We start from the raw sequence: 20456 nt of genomic DNA, 5'->3' as shown, positions 1-20456 counted from the left end.
CTCGAGGGAGAGCGATTTAAGAAACCCCTCACCTGCTCTTCACTAAAAGCTCTCTGTGTCAATACTGATATTCCAAAATGGAACCGTTGGCTAGGATACTCGCCGACGCTGCAGGGCCAAAATCATGAGGAGACACTCCTCCTACACCTTTTAAGCTAGAAATGCCGTTCCAATATCAACAAATTCGCAACGGTCTCGATCAAGTTGTTTGTATAGAATTTTTGAAATCTGTTACACTGTTTCCGTTTTTCACTTTCTTGTCCTCTTTATGTCCTCCCTCCGCTTTCATTGGATCTCTCAAGAAACTCAAGTGCCCCATTGTGACATCATCACTTCCAAGTGACATTCTTTGTAAGTGAAATCAAGCAATTTTTTGACACAAATCAGCAAATAAATCCACTTTGCAACCACTTAGACAAGAAATGTCAAGTTTTCCAGCTTCGTCTACTTCTCTGCTACTCAAATCTGGAGTTTGGAGAAAAAATGATATTCGCATCAAAAGTTACAGGAGTTTAAGTAACAGCACCAACATCAGTTTCTGTAACATTTTGGCAAGCAGTGTCTATTTTGACCAATAATGCAACAAGTTAGACAAGAAGTTAGAGTGAATGGGATATTCGTCTACTTCTCTGCTATTCATAGCTGTGTTCAGAATCAAAATATTCCATACGGAACTTACGGTACAGCTGTTTTTGTAACTGCATTACCATGTGTTTTTTAACCTTCCCAAACAACGGTCGTTTTGACCACTTTCGGAGCATTTTTGAGGAAAAAAGTTCCGCAAACTAAAATCTTCCCCTGCTACTCTGCTCTTCATAGAAAAAGGCGACTTTCAAATCGGGGCTACCAATCTGTAACTATAGCCGTTTTCGTAACCCATCGCCTCACTTTCAAGTGTCTGTAAATCATGCCAGCAGCAAGGCAATTTATTACTTTCCCAAACAACTATCATTTCGACCACTAAACAAACAGTTACACAAACATAGTTTGGCATAAAATCTTCCTCTACTTCTCTGCTTCTCAAGGGCGGAAACGCTTTTAAAATTGGGTCTACCGTTCTCGAGGGAGAGCGATTTAAGAAACCCCTCACCTGCTCTTCACTAAAAGCTCTCTGTGTCAATACTGATATTCCAAAATGGAACCGTTGGCTAGGATACTCGCCGACGCTGCAGGGCCAAAATCATGAGGAGACACTCCTCCTACACCTTTTAAGCTAGAAATGCCGTTCCAATATCAACAAATTCGCAACGGTCTCGATCAAGTTGTTTGTATAGAATTTTTGAAATCTGTTACACTGTTTCCGTTTTTCACTTTCTTGTCCTCTTTATGTCCTCCCTCCGCTTTCATTGGATCTCTCAAGAAACTCAAGTGCCCCATTGTGACATCATCACTTCCAAGTGACATTCTTTGTAAGTGAAATCAAGCAATTTTTTGACACAAATCAGCAAATAAATCCACTTTGCAACCACTTAGACAAGAAATGTCAAGTTTTCCAGCTTCGTCTACTTCTCTGCTACTCAAATCTGGAGTTTGGAGAAAAAATGATATTCGCATCAAAAGTTACAGGAGTTTAAGTAACAGCACCAACATCAGTTTCTGTAACATTTTGGCAAGCAGTGTCTATTTTGACCAATAATGCAACAAGTTAGACAAGAAGTTAGAGTGAATGGGATATTCGTCTACTTCTCTGCTATTCATAGCTGTGTTCAGAATCAAAATATTCCATACGGAACTTACGGTACAGCTGTTTTTGTAACTGCATTACCATGTGTTTTTTAACCTTCCCAAACAACGGTCGTTTTGACCACTTTCGGAGCATTTTTGAGGAAAAAAGTTCCGCAAACTAAAATCTTCCCCTGCTACTCTGCTCTTCATAGAAAAAGGCGACTTTCAAATCGGGGCTACCAATCTGTAACTATAGCCGTTTTCGTAACCCATCGCCTCACTTTCAAGTGTCTGTAAATCATGCCAGCAGCAAGGCAATTTATTACTTTCCCAAACAACTATCATTTCGACCACTAAACAAACAGTTACACAAACATAGTTTGGCATAAAATCTTCCTCTACTTCTCTGCTTCTCAAGGGCGGAAACGCTTTTAAAATTGGGTCTACCGTTCTCGAGGGAGAGCGATTTAAGAAACCCCTCACCTGCTCTTCACTAAAAGCTCTCTGTGTCAATACTGATATTCCAAAATGGAACCGTTGGCTAGGATACTCGCCGACGCTGCAGGGCCAAAATCATGAGGAGACACTCCTCCTACACCTTTTAAGCTAGAAATGCCGTTCCAATATCAACAAATTCGCAACGGTCTCGATCAAGTTGTTTGTATAGAATTTTTGAAATCTGTTACACTGTTTCCGTTTTTCACTTTCTTGTCCTCTTTATGTCCTCCCTCCGCTTTCATTGGATCTCTCAAGAAACTCAAGTGCCCCATTGTGACATCATCACTTCCAAGTGACATTCTTTGTAAGTGAAATCAAGCAATTTTTTGACACAAATCAGCAAATAAATCCACTTTGCAACCACTTAGACAAGAAATGTCAAGTTTTCCAGCTTCGTCTACTTCTCTGCTACTCAAATCTGGAGTTTGGAGAAAAAATGATATTCGCATCAAAAGTTACAGGAGTTTAAGTAACAGCACCAACATCAGTTTCTGTAACATTTTGGCAAGCAGTGTCTATTTTGACCAATAATGCAACAAGTTAGACAAGAAGTTAGAGTGAATGGGATATTCGTCTACTTCTCTGCTATTCATAGCTGTGTTCAGAATCAAAATATTCCATACGGAACTTACGGTACAGCTGTTTTTGTAACTGCATTACCACGTGTTTTTTAACCTTCCCAAACAACGGTCGTTTTGACCACTTTCGGAGCATTTTTGAGGAAAAAAGTTCCGCAAACTAAAATCTTCCCCTGCTACTCTGCTCTTCATAGAAAAAGGCGACTTTCAAATCGGGGCTACCAATCTGTAACTATAGCCGTTTTCGTAACCCATCGCCTCACTTTCAAGTGTCTGTAAATCATGCCAGCAGCAAGGCAATTTATTACTTTCCCAAACAACTATCATTTCGACCACTAAACAAACAGTTACACAAACATAGTTTGGCATAAAATCTTCCTCTACTTCTCTGCTTCTCAAGGGCGGAAACGCTTTTAAAATTGGGTCTACCGTTCTCGAGGGAGAGCGATTTAAGAAACCCCTCACCTGCTCTTCACTAAAAGCTCTCTGTGTCAATACTGATATTCCAAAATGGAACCGTTGGCTAGGATACTCGCCGACGCTGCAGGGCCAAAATCATGAGGAGACACTCCTCCTACACCTTTTAAGCTAGAAATGCCGTTCCAATATCAACAAATTCGCAACGGTCTCGATCAAGTTGTTTGTATAGAATTTTTGAAATCTGTTACACTGTTTCCGTTTTTCACTTTCTTGTCCTCTTTATGTCCTCCCTCCGCTTTCATTGGATCTCTCAAGAAACTCAAGTGCCCCATTGTGACATCATCACTTCCAAGTGACATTCTTTGTAAGTGAAATCAAGCAATTTTTTGACACAAATCAGCAAATAAATCCACTTTGCAACCACTTAGACAAGAAATGTCAAGTTTTCCAGCTTCGTCTACTTCTCTGCTACTCAAATCTGGAGTTTGGAGAAAAAATGATATTCGCATCAAAAGTTACAGGAGTTTAAGTAACAGCACCAACATCAGTTTCTGTAACATTTTGGCAAGCAGTGTCTATTTTGACCAATAATGCAACAAGTTAGACAAGAAGTTAGAGTGAATGGGATATTCGTCTACTTCTCTGCTATTCATAGCTGTGTTCAGAATCAAAATATTCCATACGGAACTTACGGTACAGCTGTTTTTGTAACTGCATTACCATGTGTTTTTTAACCTTCCCAAACAACGGTCGTTTTGACCACTTTCGGAGCATTTTTGAGGAAAAAAGTTCCGCAAACTAAAATCTTCCCCTGCTACTCTGCTCTTCATAGAAAAAGGCGACTTTCAAATCGGGGCTACCAATCTGTAACTATAGCCGTTTTCGTAACCCATCGCCTCACTTTCAAGTGTCTGTAAATCATGCCAGCAGCAAGGCAATTTATTACTTTCCCAAACAACTATCATTTCGACCACTAAACAAACAGTTACACAAACATAGTTTGGCATAAAATCTTCCTCTACTTCTCTGCTTCTCAAGGGCGGAAACGCTTTTAAAATTGGGTCTACCGTTCTCGAGGGAGAGCGATTTAAGAAACCCCTCACCTGCTCTTCACTAAAAGCTCTCTGTGTCAATACTGATATTCCAAAATGGAACCGTTGGCTAGGATACTCGCCGACGCTGCAGGGCCAAAATCATGAGGAGACACTCCTCCTACACCTTTTAAGCTAGAAATGCCGTTCCAATATCAACAAATTCGCAACGGTCTCGATCAAGTTGTTTGTATAGAATTTTTGAAATCTGTTACACTGTTTCCGTTTTTCACTTTCTTGTCCTCTTTATGTCCTCCCTCCGCTTTCATTGGATCTCTCAAGAAACTCAAGTGCCCCATTGTGACATCATCACTTCCAAGTGACATTCTTTGTAAGTGAAATCAAGCAATTTTTTGACACAAATCAGCAAATAAATCCACTTTGCAACCACTTAGACAAGAAATGTCAAGTTTTCCAGCTTCGTCTACTTCTCTGCTACTCAAATCTGGAGTTTGGAGAAAAAATGATATTCGCATCAAAAGTTACAGGAGTTTAAGTAACAGCACCAACATCAGTTTCTGTAACATTTTGGCAAGCAGTGTCTATTTTGACCAATACTGCAACAAGTTAGACAAGAAGTTAGAGTGAATGGGATATTCGTCTACTTCTCTGCTATTCATAGCTGTGTTCAGAATCAAAATATTCCATACGGAACTTACGGTACAGCTGTTTTTGTAACTGCATTACCATGTGTTTTTTAACCTTCCCAAACAACGGTCGTTTTGACCACTTTCGGAGCATTTTTGAGGAAAAAAGTTCCGCAAACTAAAATCTTCCCCTGCTACTCTGCTCTTCATAGAAAAAGGCGACTTTCAAATCGGGGCTACCAATCTGTAACTATAGCCGTTTTCGTAACCCATCGCCTCACTTTCAAGTGTCTGTAAATCATGCCAGCAGCAAGGCAATTTATTACTTTCCCAAACAACTATCATTTCGACCACTAAACAAACAGTTACACAAACATAGTTTGGCATAAAATCTTCCTCTACTTCTCTGCTTCTCAAGGGCGGAAACGCTTTTAAAATTGGGTCTACCGTTCTCGAGGGAGAGCGATTTAAGAAACCCCTCACCTGCTCTTCACTAAAAGCTCTCTGTGTCAATACTGATATTCCAAAATGGAACCGTTGGCTAGGATACTCGCCGACGCTGCAGGGCCAAAATCATGAGGAGACACTCCTCCTACACCTTTTAAGCTAGAAATGCCGTTCCAATATCAACAAATTCGCAACGGTCTCGATCAAGTTGTTTGTATAGAATTTTTGAAATCTGTTACACTGTTTCCGTTTTTCACTTTCTTGTCCTCTTTATGTCCTCCCTCCGCTTTCATTGGATCTCTCAAGAAACTCAAGTGCCCCATTGTGACATCATCACTTCCAAGTGACATTCTTTGTAAGTGAAATCAAGCAATTTTTTGACACAAATCAGCAAATAAATCCACTTTGCAACCACTTAGACAAGAAATGTCAAGTTTTCCAGCTTCGTCTACTTCTCTGCTACTCAAATCTGGAGTTTGGAGAAAAAATGATATTCGCATCAAAAGTTACAGGAGTTTAAGTAACAGCACCAACATCAGTTTCTGTAACATTTTGGCAAGCAGTGTCTATTTTGACCAATACTGCAACAAGTTAGACAAGAAGTTAGAGTGAATGGGATATTCGTCTACTTCTCTGCTATTCATAGCTGTGTTCAGAATCAAAATATTCCATACGGAACTTACGGTACAGCTGTTTTTGTAACTGCATTACCATGTGTTTTTTAACCTTCCCAAACAACGGTCGTTTTGACCACTTTCGGAGCATTTTTGAGGAAAAAAGTTCCGCAAACTAAAATCTTCCCCTGCTACTCTGCTCTTCATAGAAAAAGGCGACTTTCAAATCGGGGCTACCAATCTGTAACTATAGCCGTTTTCGTAACCCATCGCCTCACTTTCAAGTGTCTGTAAATCATGCCAGCAGCAAGGCAATTTATTACTTTCCCAAACAACTATCATTTCGACCACTAAACAAACAGTTACACAAACATAGTTTGGCATAAAATCTTCCTCTACTTCTCTGCTTCTCAAGGGCGGAAACGCTTTTAAAATTGGGTCTACCGTTCTCGAGGGAGAGCGATTTAAGAAACCCCTCACCTGCTCTTCACTAAAAGCTCTCTGTGTCAATACTGATATTCCAAAATGGAACCGTTGGCTAGGATACTCGCCGACGCTGCAGGGCCAAAATCATGAGGAGACACTCCTCCTACACCTTTTAAGCTAGAAATGCCGTTCCAATATCAACAAATTCGCAACGGTCTCGATCAAGTTGTTTGTATAGAATTTTTGAAATCTGTTACACTGTTTCCGTTTTTCACTTTCTTGTCCTCTTTATGTCCTCCCTCCGCTTTCATTGGATCTCTCAAGAAACTCAAGTGCCCCATTGTGACATCATCACTTCCAAGTGACATTCTTTGTAAGTGAAATCAAGCAATTTTTTGACACAAATCAGCAAATAAATCCACTTTGCAACCACTTAGACAAGAAATGTCAAGTTTTCCAGCTTCGTCTACTTCTCTGCTACTCAAATCTGGAGTTTGGAGAAAAAATGATATTCGCATCAAAAGTTACAGGAGTTTAAGTAACAGCACCAACATCAGTTTCTGTAACATTTTGGCAAGCAGTGTCTATTTTGACCAATACTGCAACAAGTTAGACAAGAAGTTAGAGTGAATGGGATATTCGTCTACTTCTCTGCTATTCATAGCTGTGTTCAGAATCAAAATATTCCATACGGAACTTACGGTACAGCTGTTTTTGTAACTGCATTACCATGTGTTTTTTAACCTTCCCAAACAACGGTCGTTTTGACCACTTTCGGAGCATTTTTGAGGAAAAAAGTTCCGCAAACTAAAATCTTCCCCTGCTACTCTGCTCTTCATAGAAAAAGGCGACTTTCAAATCGGGGCTACCAATCTGTAACTATAGCCGTTTTCGTAACCCATCGCCTCACTTTCAAGTGTCTGTAAATCATGCCAGCAGCAAGGCAATTTATTACTTTCCCAAACAACTATCATTTCGACCACTAAACAAACAGTTACACAAACATAGTTTGGCATAAAATCTTCCTCTACTTCTCTGCTTCTCAAGGGCGGAAACGCTTTTAAAATTGGGTCTACCGTTCTCGAGGGAGAGCGATTTAAGAAACCCCTCACCTGCTCTTCACTAAAAGCTCTCTGTGTCAATACTGATATTCCAAAATGGAACCGTTGGCTAGGATACTCGCCGACGCTGCAGGGCCAAAATCATGAGGAGACACTCCTCCTACACCTTTTAAGCTAGAAATGCCGTTCCAATATCAACAAATTCGCAACGGTCTCGATCAAGTTGTTTGTATAGAATTTTTGAAATCTGTTACACTGTTTCCGTTTTTCACTTTCTTGTCCTCTTTATGTCCTCCCTCCGCTTTCATTGGATCTCTCAAGAAACTCAAGTGCCCCATTGTGACATCATCACTTCCAAGTGACATTCTTTGTAAGTGAAATCAAGCAATTTTTTGACACAAATCAGCAAATAAATCCACTTTGCAACCACTTAGACAAGAAATGTCAAGTTTTCCAGCTTCGTCTACTTCTCTGCTACTCAAATCTGGAGTTTGGAGAAAAAATGATATTCGCATCAAAAGTTACAGGAGTTTAAGTAACAGCACCAACATCAGTTTCTGTAACATTTTGGCAAGCAGTGTCTATTTTGACCAATACTGCAACAAGTTAGACAAGAAGTTAGAGTGAATGGGATATTCGTCTACTTCTCTGCTATTCATAGCTGTGTTCAGAATCAAAATATTCCATACGGAACTTACGGTACAGCTGTTTTTGTAACTGCATTACCATGTGTTTTTTAACCTTCCCAAACAACGGTCGTTTTGACCACTTTCGGAGCATTTTTGAGGAAAAAAGTTCCGCAAACTAAAATCTTCCCCTGCTACTCTGCTCTTCATAGAAAAAGGCGACTTTCAAATCGGGGCTACCAATCTGTAACTATAGCCGTTTTCGTAACCCATCGCCTCACTTTCAAGTGTCTGTAAATCATGCCAGCAGCAAGGCAATTTATTACTTTCCCAAACAACTATCATTTCGACCACTAAACAAACAGTTACACAAACATAGTTTGGCATAAAATCTTCCTCTACTTCTCTGCTTCTCAAGGGCGGAAACGCTTTTAAAATTGGGTCTACCGTTCTCGAGGGAGAGCGATTTAAGAAACCCCTCACCTGCTCTTCACTAAAAGCTCTCTGTGTCAATACTGATATTCCAAAATGGAACCGTTGGCTAGGATACTCGCCGACGCTGCAGGGCCAAAATCATGAGGAGACACTCCTCCTACACCTTTTAAGCTAGAAATGCCGTTCCAATATCAACAAATTCGCAACGGTCTCGATCAAGTTGTTTGTATAGAATTTTTGAAATCTGTTACACTGTTTCCGTTTTTCACTTTCTTGTCCTCTTTATGTCCTCCCTCCGCTTTCATTGGATCTCTCAAGAAACTCAAGTGCCCCATTGTGACATCATCACTTCCAAGTGACATTCTTTGTAAGTGAAATCAAGCAATTTTTTGACACAAATCAGCAAATAAATCCACTTTGCAACCACTTAGACAAGAAATGTCAAGTTTTCCAGCTTCGTCTACTTCTCTGCTACTCAAATCTGGAGTTTGGAGAAAAAATGATATTCGCATCAAAAGTTACAGGAGTTTAAGTAACAGCACCAACATCAGTTTCTGTAACATTTTGGCAAGCAGTGTCTATTTTGACCAATACTGCAACAAGTTAGACAAGAAGTTAGAGTGAATGGGATATTCGTCTACTTCTCTGCTATTCATAGCTGTGTTCAGAATCAAAATATTCCATACGGAACTTACGGTACAGCTGTTTTTGTAACTGCATTACCATGTGTTTTTTAACCTTCCCAAACAACGGTCGTTTTGACCACTTTCGGAGCATTTTTGAGGAAAAAAGTTCCGCAAACTAAAATCTTCCCCTGCTACTCTGCTCTTCATAGAAAAAGGCGACTTTCAAATCGGGGCTACCAATCTGTAACTATAGCCGTTTTCGTAACCCATCGCCTCACTTTCAAGTGTCTGTAAATCATGCCAGCAGCAAGGCAATTTATTACTTTCCCAAACAACTATCATTTCGACCACTAAACAAACAGTTACACAAACATAGTTTGGCATAAAATCTTCCTCTACTTCTCTGCTTCTCAAGGGCGGAAACGCTTTTAAAATTGGGTCTACCGTTCTCGAGGGAGAGCGATTTAAGAAACCCCTCACCTGCTCTTCACTAAAAGCTCTCTGTGTCAATACTGATATTCCAAAATGGAACCGTTGGCTAGGATACTCGCCGACGCTGCAGGGCCAAAATCATGAGGAGACACTCCTCCTACACCTTTTAAGCTAGAAATGCCGTTCCAATATCAACAAATTCGCAACGGTCTCGATCAAGTTGTTTGTATAGAATTTTTGAAATCTGTTACACTGTTTCCGTTTTTCACTTTCTTGTCCTCTTTATGTCCTCCCTCCGCTTTCATTGGATCTCTCAAGAAACTCAAGTGCCCCATTGTGACATCATCACTTCCAAGTGACATTCTTTGTAAGTGAAATCAAGCAATTTTTTGACACAAATCAGCAAATAAATCCACTTTGCAACCACTTAGACAAGAAATGTCAAGTTTTCCAGCTTCGTCTACTTCTCTGCTACTCAAATCTGGAGTTTGGAGAAAAAATGATATTCGCATCAAAAGTTACAGGAGTTTAAGTAACAGCACCAACATCAGTTTCTGTAACATTTTGGCAAGCAGTGTCTATTTTGACCAATACTGCAACAAGTTAGACAAGAAGTTAGAGTGAATGGGATATTCGTCTACTTCTCTGCTATTCATAGCTGTGTTCAGAATCAAAATATTCCATACGGAACTTACGGTACAGCTGTTTTTGTAACTGCATTACCATGTGTTTTTTAACCTTCCCAAACAACGGTCGTTTTGACCACTTTCGGAGCATTTTTGAGGAAAAAAGTTCCGCAAACTAAAATCTTCCCCTGCTACTCTGCTCTTCATAGAAAAAGGCGACTTTCAAATCGGGGCTACCAATCTGTAACTATAGCCGTTTTCGTAACCCATCGCCTCACTTTCAAGTGTCTGTAAATCATGCCAGCAGCAAGGCAATTTATTACTTTCCCAAACAACTATCATTTCGACCACTAAACAAACAGTTACACAAACATAGTTTGGCATAAAATCTTCCTCTACTTCTCTGCTTCTCAAGGGCGGAAACGCTTTTAAAATTGGGTCTACCGTTCTCGAGGGAGAGCGATTTAAGAAACCCCTCACCTGCTCTTCACTAAAAGCTCTCTGTGTCAATACTGATATTCCAAAATGGAACCGTTGGCTAGGATACTCGCCGACGCTGCAGGGCCAAAATCATGAGGAGACACTCCTCCTACACCTTTTAAGCTAGAAATGCCGTTCCAATATCAACAAATTCGCAACGGTCTCGATCAAGTTGTTTGTATAGAATTTTTGAAATCTGTTACACTGTTTCCGTTTTTCACTTTCTTGTCCTCTTTATGTCCTCCCTCCGCTTTCATTGGATCTCTCAAGAAACTCAAGTGCCCCATTGTGACATCATCACTTCCAAGTGACATTCTTTGTAAGTGAAATCAAGCAATTTTTTGACACAAATCAGCAAATAAATCCACTTTGCAACCACTTAGACAAGAAATGTCAAGTTTTCCAGCTTCGTCTACTTCTCTGCTACTCAAATCTGGAGTTTGGAGAAAAAATGATATTCGCATCAAAAGTTACAGGAGTTTAAGTAACAGCACCAACATCAGTTTCTGTAACATTTTGGCAAGCAGTGTCTATTTTGACCAATACTGCAACAAGTTAGACAAGAAGTTAGAGTGAATGGGATATTCGTCTACTTCTCTGCTATTCATAGCTGTGTTCAGAATCAAAATATTCCATACGGAACTTACGGTACAGCTGTTTTTGTAACTGCATTACCATGTGTTTTTTAACCTTCCCAAACAACGGTCGTTTTGACCACTTTCGGAGCATTTTTGAGGAAAAAAGTTCCGCAAACTAAAATCTTCCCCTGCTACTCTGCTCTTCATAGAAAAAGGCGACTTTCAAATCGGGGCTACCAATCTGTAACTATAGCCGTTTTCGTAACCCATCGCCTCACTTTCAAGTGTCTGTAAATCATGCCAGCAGCAAGGCAATTTATTACTTTCCCAAACAACTATCATTTCGACCACTAAACAAACAGTTACACAAACATAGTTTGGCATAAAATCTTCCTCTACTTCTCTGCTTCTCAAGGGCGGAAACGCTTTTAAAATTGGGTCTACCGTTCTCGAGGGAGAGCGATTTAAGAAACCCCTCACCTGCTCTTCACTAAAAGCTCTCTGTGTCAATACTGATATTCCAAAATGGAACCGTTGGCTAGGATACTCGCCGACGCTGCAGGGCCAAAATCATGAGGAGACACTCCTCCTACACCTTTTAAGCTAGAAATGCCGTTCCAATATCAACAAATTCGCAACGGTCTCGATCAAGTTGTTTGTATAGAATTTTTGAAATCTGTTACACTGTTTCCGTTTTTCACTTTCTTGTCCTCTTTATGTCCTCCCTCCGCTTTCATTGGATCTCTCAAGAAACTCAAGTGCCCCATTGTGACATCATCACTTCCAAGTGACATTCTTTGTAAGTGAAATCAAGCAATTTTTTGACACAAATCAGCAAATAAATCCACTTTGCAACCACTTAGACAAGAAATGTCAAGTTTTCCAGCTTCGTCTACTTCTCTGCTACTCAAATCTGGAGTTTGGAGAAAAAATGATATTCGCATCAAAAGTTACAGGAGTTTAAGTAACAGCACCAACATCAGTTTCTGTAACATTTTGGCAAGCAGTGTCTATTTTGACCAATACTGCAACAAGTTAGACAAGAAGTTAGAGTGAATGGGATATTCGTCTACTTCTCTGCTATTCATAGCTGTGTTCAGAATCAAAATATTCCATACGGAACTTACGGTACAGCTGTTTTTGTAACTGCATTACCATGTGTTTTTTAACCTTCCCAAACAACGGTCGTTTTGACCACTTTCGGAGCATTTTTGAGGAAAAAAGTTCCGCAAACTAAAATCTTCCCCTGCTACTCTGCTCTTCATAGAAAAAGGCGACTTTCAAATCGGGGCTACCAATCTGTAACTATAGCCGTTTTCGTAACCCATCGCCTCACTTTCAAGTGTCTGTAAATCATGCCAGCAGCAAGGCAATTTATTACTTTCCCAAACAACTATCATTTCGACCACTAAACAAACAGTTACACAAACATAGTTTGGCATAAAATCTTCCTCTACTTCTCTGCTTCTCAAGGGCGGAAACGCTTTTAAAATTGGGTCTACCGTTCTCGAGGGAGAGCGATTTAAGAAACCCCTCACCTGCTCTTCACTAAAAGCTCTCTGTGTCAATACTGATATTCCAAAATGGAACCGTTGGCTAGGATACTCGCCGACGCTGCAGGGCCAAAATCATGAGGAGACACTCCTCCTACACCTTTTAAGCTAGAAATGCCGTTCCAATATCAACAAATTCGCAACGGTCTCGATCAAGTTGTTTGTATAGAATTTTTGAAATCTGTTACACTGTTTCCGTTTTTCACTTTCTTGTCCTCTTTATGTCCTCCCTCCGCTTTCATTGGATCTCTCAAGAAACTCAAGTGCCCCATTGTGACATCATCACTTCCAAGTGACATTCTTTGTAAGTGAAATCAAGCAATTTTTTGACACAAATCAGCAAATAAATCCACTTTGCAACCACTTAGACAAGAAATGTCAAGTTTTCCAGCTTCGTCTACTTCTCTGCTACTCAAATCTGGAGTTTGGAGAAAAAATGATATTCGCATCAAAAGTTACAGGAGTTTAAGTAACAGCACCAACATCAGTTTCTGTAACATTTTGGCAAGCAGTGTCTATTTTGACCAATACTGCAACAAGTTAGACAAGAAGTTAGAGTGAATGGGATATTCGTCTACTTCTCTGCTATTCATAGCTGTGTTCAGAATCAAAATATTCCATACGGAACTTACGGTACAGCTGTTTTTGTAACTGCATTACCATGTGTTTTTTAACCTTCCCAAACAACGGTCGTTTTGACCACTTTCGGAGCATTTTTGAGGAAAAAAGTTCCGCAAACTAAAATCTTCCCCTGCTACTCTGCTCTTCATAGAAAAAGGCGACTTTCAAATCGGGGCTACCAATCTGTAACTATAGCCGTTTTCGTAACCCATCGCCTCACTTTCAAGTGTCTGTAAATCATGCCAGCAGCAAGGCAATTTATTACTTTCCCAAACAACTATCATTTCGACCACTAAACAAACAGTTACACAAACATAGTTTGGCATAAAATCTTCCTCTACTTCTCTGCTTCTCAAGGGCGGAAACGCTTTTAAAATTGGGTCTACCGTTCTCGAGGGAGAGCGATTTAAGAAACCCCTCACCTGCTCTTCACTAAAAGCTCTCTGTGTCAATACTGATATTCCAAAATGGAACCGTTGGCTAGGATACTCGCCGACGCTGCAGGGCCAAAATCATGAGGAGACACTCCTCCTACACCTTTTAAGCTAGAAATGCCGTTCCAATATCAACAAATTCGCAACGGTCTCGATCAAGTTGTTTGTATAGAATTTTTGAAATCTGTTACACTGTTTCCGTTTTTCACTTTCTTGTCCTCTTTATGTCCTCCCTCCGCTTTCATTGGATCTCTCAAGAAACTCAAGTGCCCCATTGTGACATCATCACTTCCAAGTGACATTCTTTGTAAGTGAAATCAAGCAATTTTTTGACACAAATCAGCAAATAAATCCACTTTGCAACCACTTAGACAAGAAATGTCAAGTTTTCCAGCTTCGTCTACTTCTCTGCTACTCAAATCTGGAGTTTGGAGAAAAAATGATATTCGCATCAAAAGTTACAGGAGTTTAAGTAACAGCACCAACATCAGTTTCTGTAACATTTTGGCAAGCAGTGTCTATTTTGACCAATACTGCAACAAGTTAGACAAGAAGTTAGAGTGAATGGGATATTCGTCTACTTCTCTGCTATTCATAGCTGTGTTCAGAATCAAAATATTCCATACGGAACTTACGGTACAGCTGTTTTTGTAACTGCATTACCATGTGTTTTTTAACCTTCCCAAACAACGGTCGTTTTGACCACTTTCGGAGCATTTTTGAGGAAAAAAGTTCCGCAAACTAAAATCTTCCCCTGCTACTCTGCTCTTCATAGAAAAAGGCGACTTTCAAATCGGGGCTACCAATCTGTAACTATAGCCGTTTTCGTAACCCATCGCCTCACTTTCAAGTGTCTGTAAATCATGCCAGCAGCAAGGCAATTTATTACTTTCCCAAACAACTATCATTTCGACCACTAAACAAACAGTTACACAAACATAGTTTGGCATAAAATCTTCCTCTACTTCTCTGCTTCTCAAGGGCGGAAACGCTTTTAAAATTGGGTCTACCGTTCTCGAGGGAGAGCGATTTAAGAAACCCCTCACCTGCTCTTCACTAAAAGCTCTCTGTGTCAATACTGATATTCCAAAATGGAACCGTTGGCTAGGATACTCGCCGACGCTGCAGGGCCAAAATCATGAGGAGACACTCCTCCTACACCTTTTAAGCTAGAAATGCCGTTCCAATATCAACAAATTCGCAACGGTCTCGATCAAGTTGTTTGTATAGAATTTTTGAAATCTGTTACACTGTTTCCGTTTTTCACTTTCTTGTCCTCTTTATGTCCTCCCTCCGCTTTCATTGGATCTCTCAAGAAACTCAAGTGCCCCATTGTGACATCATCACTTCCAAGTGACATTCTTTGTAAGTGAAATCAAGCAATTTTTTGACACAAATCAGCAAATAAATCCACTTTGCAACCACTTAGACAAGAAATGTCAAGTTTTCCAGCTTCGTCTACTTCTCTGCTACTCAAATCTGGAGTTTGGAGAAAAAATGATATTCGCATCAAAAGTTACAGGAGTTTAAGTAACAGCACCAACATCAGTTTCTGTAACATTTTGGCAAGCAGTGTCTATTTTGACCAATACTGCAACAAGTTAGACAAGAAGTTAGAGTGAATGGGATATTCGTCTACTTCTCTGCTATTCATAGCTGTGTTCAGAATCAAAATATTCCATACGGAACTTACGGTACAGCTGTTTTTGTAACTGCATTACCATGTGTTTTTTAACCTTCCCAAACAACGGTCGTTTTGACCACTTTCGGAGCATTTTTGAGGAAAAAAGTTCCGCAAACTAAAATCTTCCCCTGCTACTCTGCTCTTCATAGAAAAAGGCGACTTTCAAATCGGGGCTACCAATCTGTAACTATAGCCGTTTTCGTAACCCATCGCCTCACTTTCAAGTGTCTGTAAATCATGCCAGCAGCAAGGCAATTTATTACTTTCCCAAACAACTATCATTTCGACCACTAAACAAACAGTTACACAAACATAGTTTGGCATAAAATCTTCCTCTACTTCTCTGCTTCTCAAGGGCGGAAACGCTTTTAAAATTGGGTCTACCGTTCTCGAGGGAGAGCGATTTAAGAAACCCCTCACCTGCTCTTCACTAAAAGCTCTCTGTGTCAATACTGATATTCCAAAATGGAACCGTTGGCTAGGATACTCGCCGACGCTGCAGGGCCAAAATCATGAGGAGACACTCCTCCTACACCTTTTAAGCTAGAAATGCCGTTCCAATATCAACAAATTCGCAACGGTCTCGATCAAGTTGTTTGTATAGAATTTTTGAAATCTGTTACACTGTTTCCGTTTTTCACTTTCTTGTCCTCTTTATGTCCTCCCTCCGCTTTCATTGGATCTCTCAAGAAACTCAAGTGCCCCATTGTGACATCATCACTTCCAAGTGACATTCTTTGTAAGTGAAATCAAGCAATTTTTTGACACAAATCAGCAAATAAATCCACTTTGCAACCACTTAGACAAGAAATGTCAAGTTTTCCAGCTTCGTCTACTTCTCTGCTACTCAAATCTGGAGTTTGGAGAAAAAATGATATTCGCATCAAAAGTTACAGGAGTTTAAGTAACAGCACCAACATCAGTTTCTGTAACATTTTGGCAAGCAGTGTCTATTTTGACCAATACTGCAACAAGTTAGACAAGAAGTTAGAGTGAATGGGATATTCGTCTACTTCTCTGCTATTCATAGCTGTGTTCAGAATCAAAATATTCCATACGGAACTTACGGTACAGCTGTTTTTGTAACTGCATTACCACGTGTTTTTTAACCTTCCCAAACAACGGTCGTTTTGACCACTTTCGGAGCATTTTTGAGGAAAAAAGTTCCGCAAACTAAAATCTTCCCCTGCTACTCTGCTCTTCATAGAAAAAGGCGACTTTCAAATCGGGGCTACCAATCTGTAACTATAGCCGTTTTCGTAACCCATCGCCTCACTTTCAAGTGTCTGTAAATCATGCCAGCAGCAAGGCAATTTATTACTTTCCCAAACAACTATCATTTCGACCACTAAACAAACAGTTACACAAACATAGTTTGGCATAAAATCTTCCTCTACTTCTCTGCTTCTCAAGGGCGGAAACGCTTTTAAAATTGGGTCTACCGTTCTCGAGGGAGAGCGATTTAAGAAACCCCTCACCTGCTCTTCACTAAAAGCTCTCTGTGTCAATACTGATATTCCAAAATGGAACCGTTGGCTAGGATACTCGCCGACGCTGCAGGGCCAAAATCATGAGGAGACACTCCTCCTACACCTTTTAAGCTAGAAATGCCGTTCCAATATCAACAAATTCGCAACGGTCTCGATCAAGTTGTTTGTATAGAATTTTTGAAATCTGTTACACTGTTTCCGTTTTTCACTTTCTTGTCCTCTTTATGTCCTCCCTCCGCTTTCATTGGATCTCTCAAGAAACTCAAGTGCCCCATTGTGACATCATCACTTCCAAGTGACATTCTTTGTAAGTGAAATCAAGCAATTTTTTGACACAAATCAGCAAATAAATCCACTTTGCAACCACTTAGACAAGAAATGTCAAGTTTTCCAGCTTCGTCTACTTCTCTGCTACTCAAATCTGGAGTTTGGAGAAAAAATGATATTCGCATCAAAAGTTACAGGAGTTTAAGTAACAGCACCAACATCAGTTTCTGTAACATTTTGGCAAGCAGTGTCTATTTTGACCAATACTGCAACAAGTTAGACAAGAAGTTAGAGTGAATGGGATATTCGTCTACTTCTCTGCTATTCATAGCTGTGTTCAGAATCAAAATATTCCATACGGAACTTACGGTACAGCTGTTTTTGTAACTGCATTACCACGTGTTTTTTAACCTTCCCAAACAACGGTCGTTTTGACCACTTTCGGAGCATTTTTGAGGAAAAAAGTTCCGCAAACTAAAATCTTCCCCTGCTACTCTGCTCTTCATAGAAAAAGGCGACTTTCAAATCGGGGCTACCAATCTGTAACTATAGCCGTTTTCGTAACCCATCGCCTCACTTTCAAGTGTCTGTAAATCATGCCAGCAGCAAGGCAATTTATTACTTTCCCAAACAACTATCATTTCGACCACTAAACAAACAGTTACACAAACATAGTTTGGCATAAAATCTTCCTCTACTTCTCTGCTTCTCAAGGGCGGAAACGCTTTTAAAATTGGGTCTACCGTTCTCGAGGGAGAGCGATTTAAGAAACCCCTCACCTGCTCTTCACTAAAAGCTCTCTGTGTCAATACTGATATTCCAAAATGGAACCGTTGGCTAGGATACTCGCCGACGCTGCAGGGCCAAAATCATGAGGAGACACTCCTCCTACACCTTTTAAGCTAGAAATGCCGTTCCAATATCAACAAATTCGCAACGGTCTCGATCAAGTTGTTTGTATAGAATTTTTGAAATCTGTTACACTGTTTCCGTTTTTCACTTTCTTGTCCTCTTTATGTCCTCCCTCCGCTTTCATTGGATCTCTCAAGAAACTCAAGTGCCCCATTGTGACATCATCACTTCCAAGTGACATTCTTTGTAAGTGAAATCAAGCAATTTTTTGACACAAATCAGCAAATAAATCCACTTTGCAACCACTTAGACAAGAAATGTCAAGTTTTCCAGCTTCGTCTACTTCTCTGCTACTCAAATCTGGAGTTTGGAGAAAAAATGATATTCGCATCAAAAGTTACAGGAGTTTAAGTAACAGCACCAACATCAGTTTCTGTAACATTTTGGCAAGCAGTGTCTATTTTGACCAATACTGCAACAAGTTAGACAAGAAGTTAGAGTGAATGGGATATTCGTCTACTTCTCTGCTATTCATAGCTGTGTTCAGAATCAAAATATTCCATACGGAACTTACGGTACAGCTGTTTTTGTAACTGCATTACCACGTGTTTTTTAACCTTCCCAAACAACGGTCGTTTTGACCACTTTCGGAGCATTTTTGAGGAAAAAAGTTCCGCAAACTAAAATCTTCCCCTGCTACTCTGCTCTTCATAGAAAAAGGCGACTTTCAAATCGGGGCTACCAATCTGTAACTATAGCCGTTTTCGTAACCCATCGCCTCACTTTCAAGTGTCTGTAAATCATGCCAGCAGCAAGGCAATTTATTACTTTCCCAAACAACTATCATTTCGACCACTAAACAAACAGTTACACAAACATAGTTTGGCATAAAATCTTCCTCTACTTCTCTGCTTCTCAAGGGCGGAAACGCTTTTAAAATTGGGTCTACCGTTCTCGAGGGAGAGCGATTTAAGAAACCCCTCACCTGCTCTTCACTAAAAGCTCTCTGTGTCAATACTGATATTCCAAAATGGAACCGTTGGCTAGGATACTCGCCGACGCTGCAGGGCCAAAATCATGAGGAGACACTCCTCCTACACCTTTTAAGCTAGAAATGCCGTTCCAATATCAACAAATTCGCAACGGTCTCGATCAAGTTGTTTGTATAGAATTTTTGAAATCTGTTACACTGTTTCCGTTTTTCACTTTCTTGTCCTCTTTATGTCCTCCCTCCGCTTTCATTGGATCTCTCAAGAAACTCAAGTGCCCCATTGTGACATCATCACTTCCAAGTGACATTCTTTGTAAGTGAAATCAAGCAATTTTTTGACACAAATCAGCAAATAAATCCACTTTGCAACCACTTAGACAAGAAATGTCAAGTTTTCCAGCTTCGTCTACTTCTCTGCTACTCAAATCTGGAGTTTGGAGAAAAAATGATATTCGCATCAAAAGTTACAGGAGTTTAAGTAACAGCACCAACATCAGTTTCTGTAACATTTTGGCAAGCAGTGTCTATTTTGACCAATACTGCAACAAGTTAGACAAGAAGTTAGAGTGAATGGGATATTCGTCTACTTCTCTGCTATTCATAGCTGTGTTCAGAATCAAAATATTCCATACGGAACTTACGGTACAGCTGTTTTTGTAACTGCATTACCACGTGTTTTTTAACCTTCCCAAACAACGGTCGTTTTGACCACTTTCGGAGCATTTTTGAGGAAAAAAGTTCCGCAAACTAAAATCTTCCCCTGCTACTCTGCTCTTCATAGAAAAAGGCGACTTTCAAATCGGGGCTACCAATCTGTAACTATAGCCGTTTTCGTAACCCATCGCCTCACTTTCAAGTGTCTGTAAATCATGCCAGCAGCAAGGCAATTTATTACTTTCCCAAACAACTATCATTTCGACCACTAAACAAACAGTTACACAAACATAGTTTGGCATAAAATCTTCCTCTACTTCTCTGCTTCTCAAGGGCGGAAACGCTTTTAAAATTGGGTCTACCGTTCTCGAGGGAGAGCGATTTAAGAAACCCCTCACCTGCTCTTCACTAAAAGCTCTCTGTGTCAATACTGATATTCCAAAATGGAACCGTTGGCTAGGATACTCGCCGACGCTGCAGGGCCAAAATCATGAGGAGACACTCCTCCTACACCTTTTAAGCTAGAAATGCCGTTCCAATATCAACAAATTCGCAACGGTCTCGATCAAGTTGTTTGTATAGAATTTTTGAAATCTGTTACACTGTTTCCGTTTTTCACTTTCTTGTCCTCTTTATGTCCTCCCTCCGCTTTCATTGGATCTCTCAAGAAACTCAAGTGCCCCATTGTGACATCATCACTTCCAAGTGACATTCTTTGTA

The sequence above is a fragment of the Oncorhynchus clarkii genome, unplaced genomic scaffold (assembly GCF_045791955.1).
Source record: "Oncorhynchus clarkii lewisi isolate Uvic-CL-2024 unplaced genomic scaffold, UVic_Ocla_1.0 unplaced_contig_4851_pilon_pilon, whole genome shotgun sequence".
NCBI lineage: Eukaryota > Metazoa > Chordata > Actinopteri > Salmoniformes > Salmonidae > Oncorhynchus > Oncorhynchus clarkii.
The sequence above is the reverse complement of the archived record's forward strand: the minus strand, read 5'-3'. Positions refer to the sequence as shown.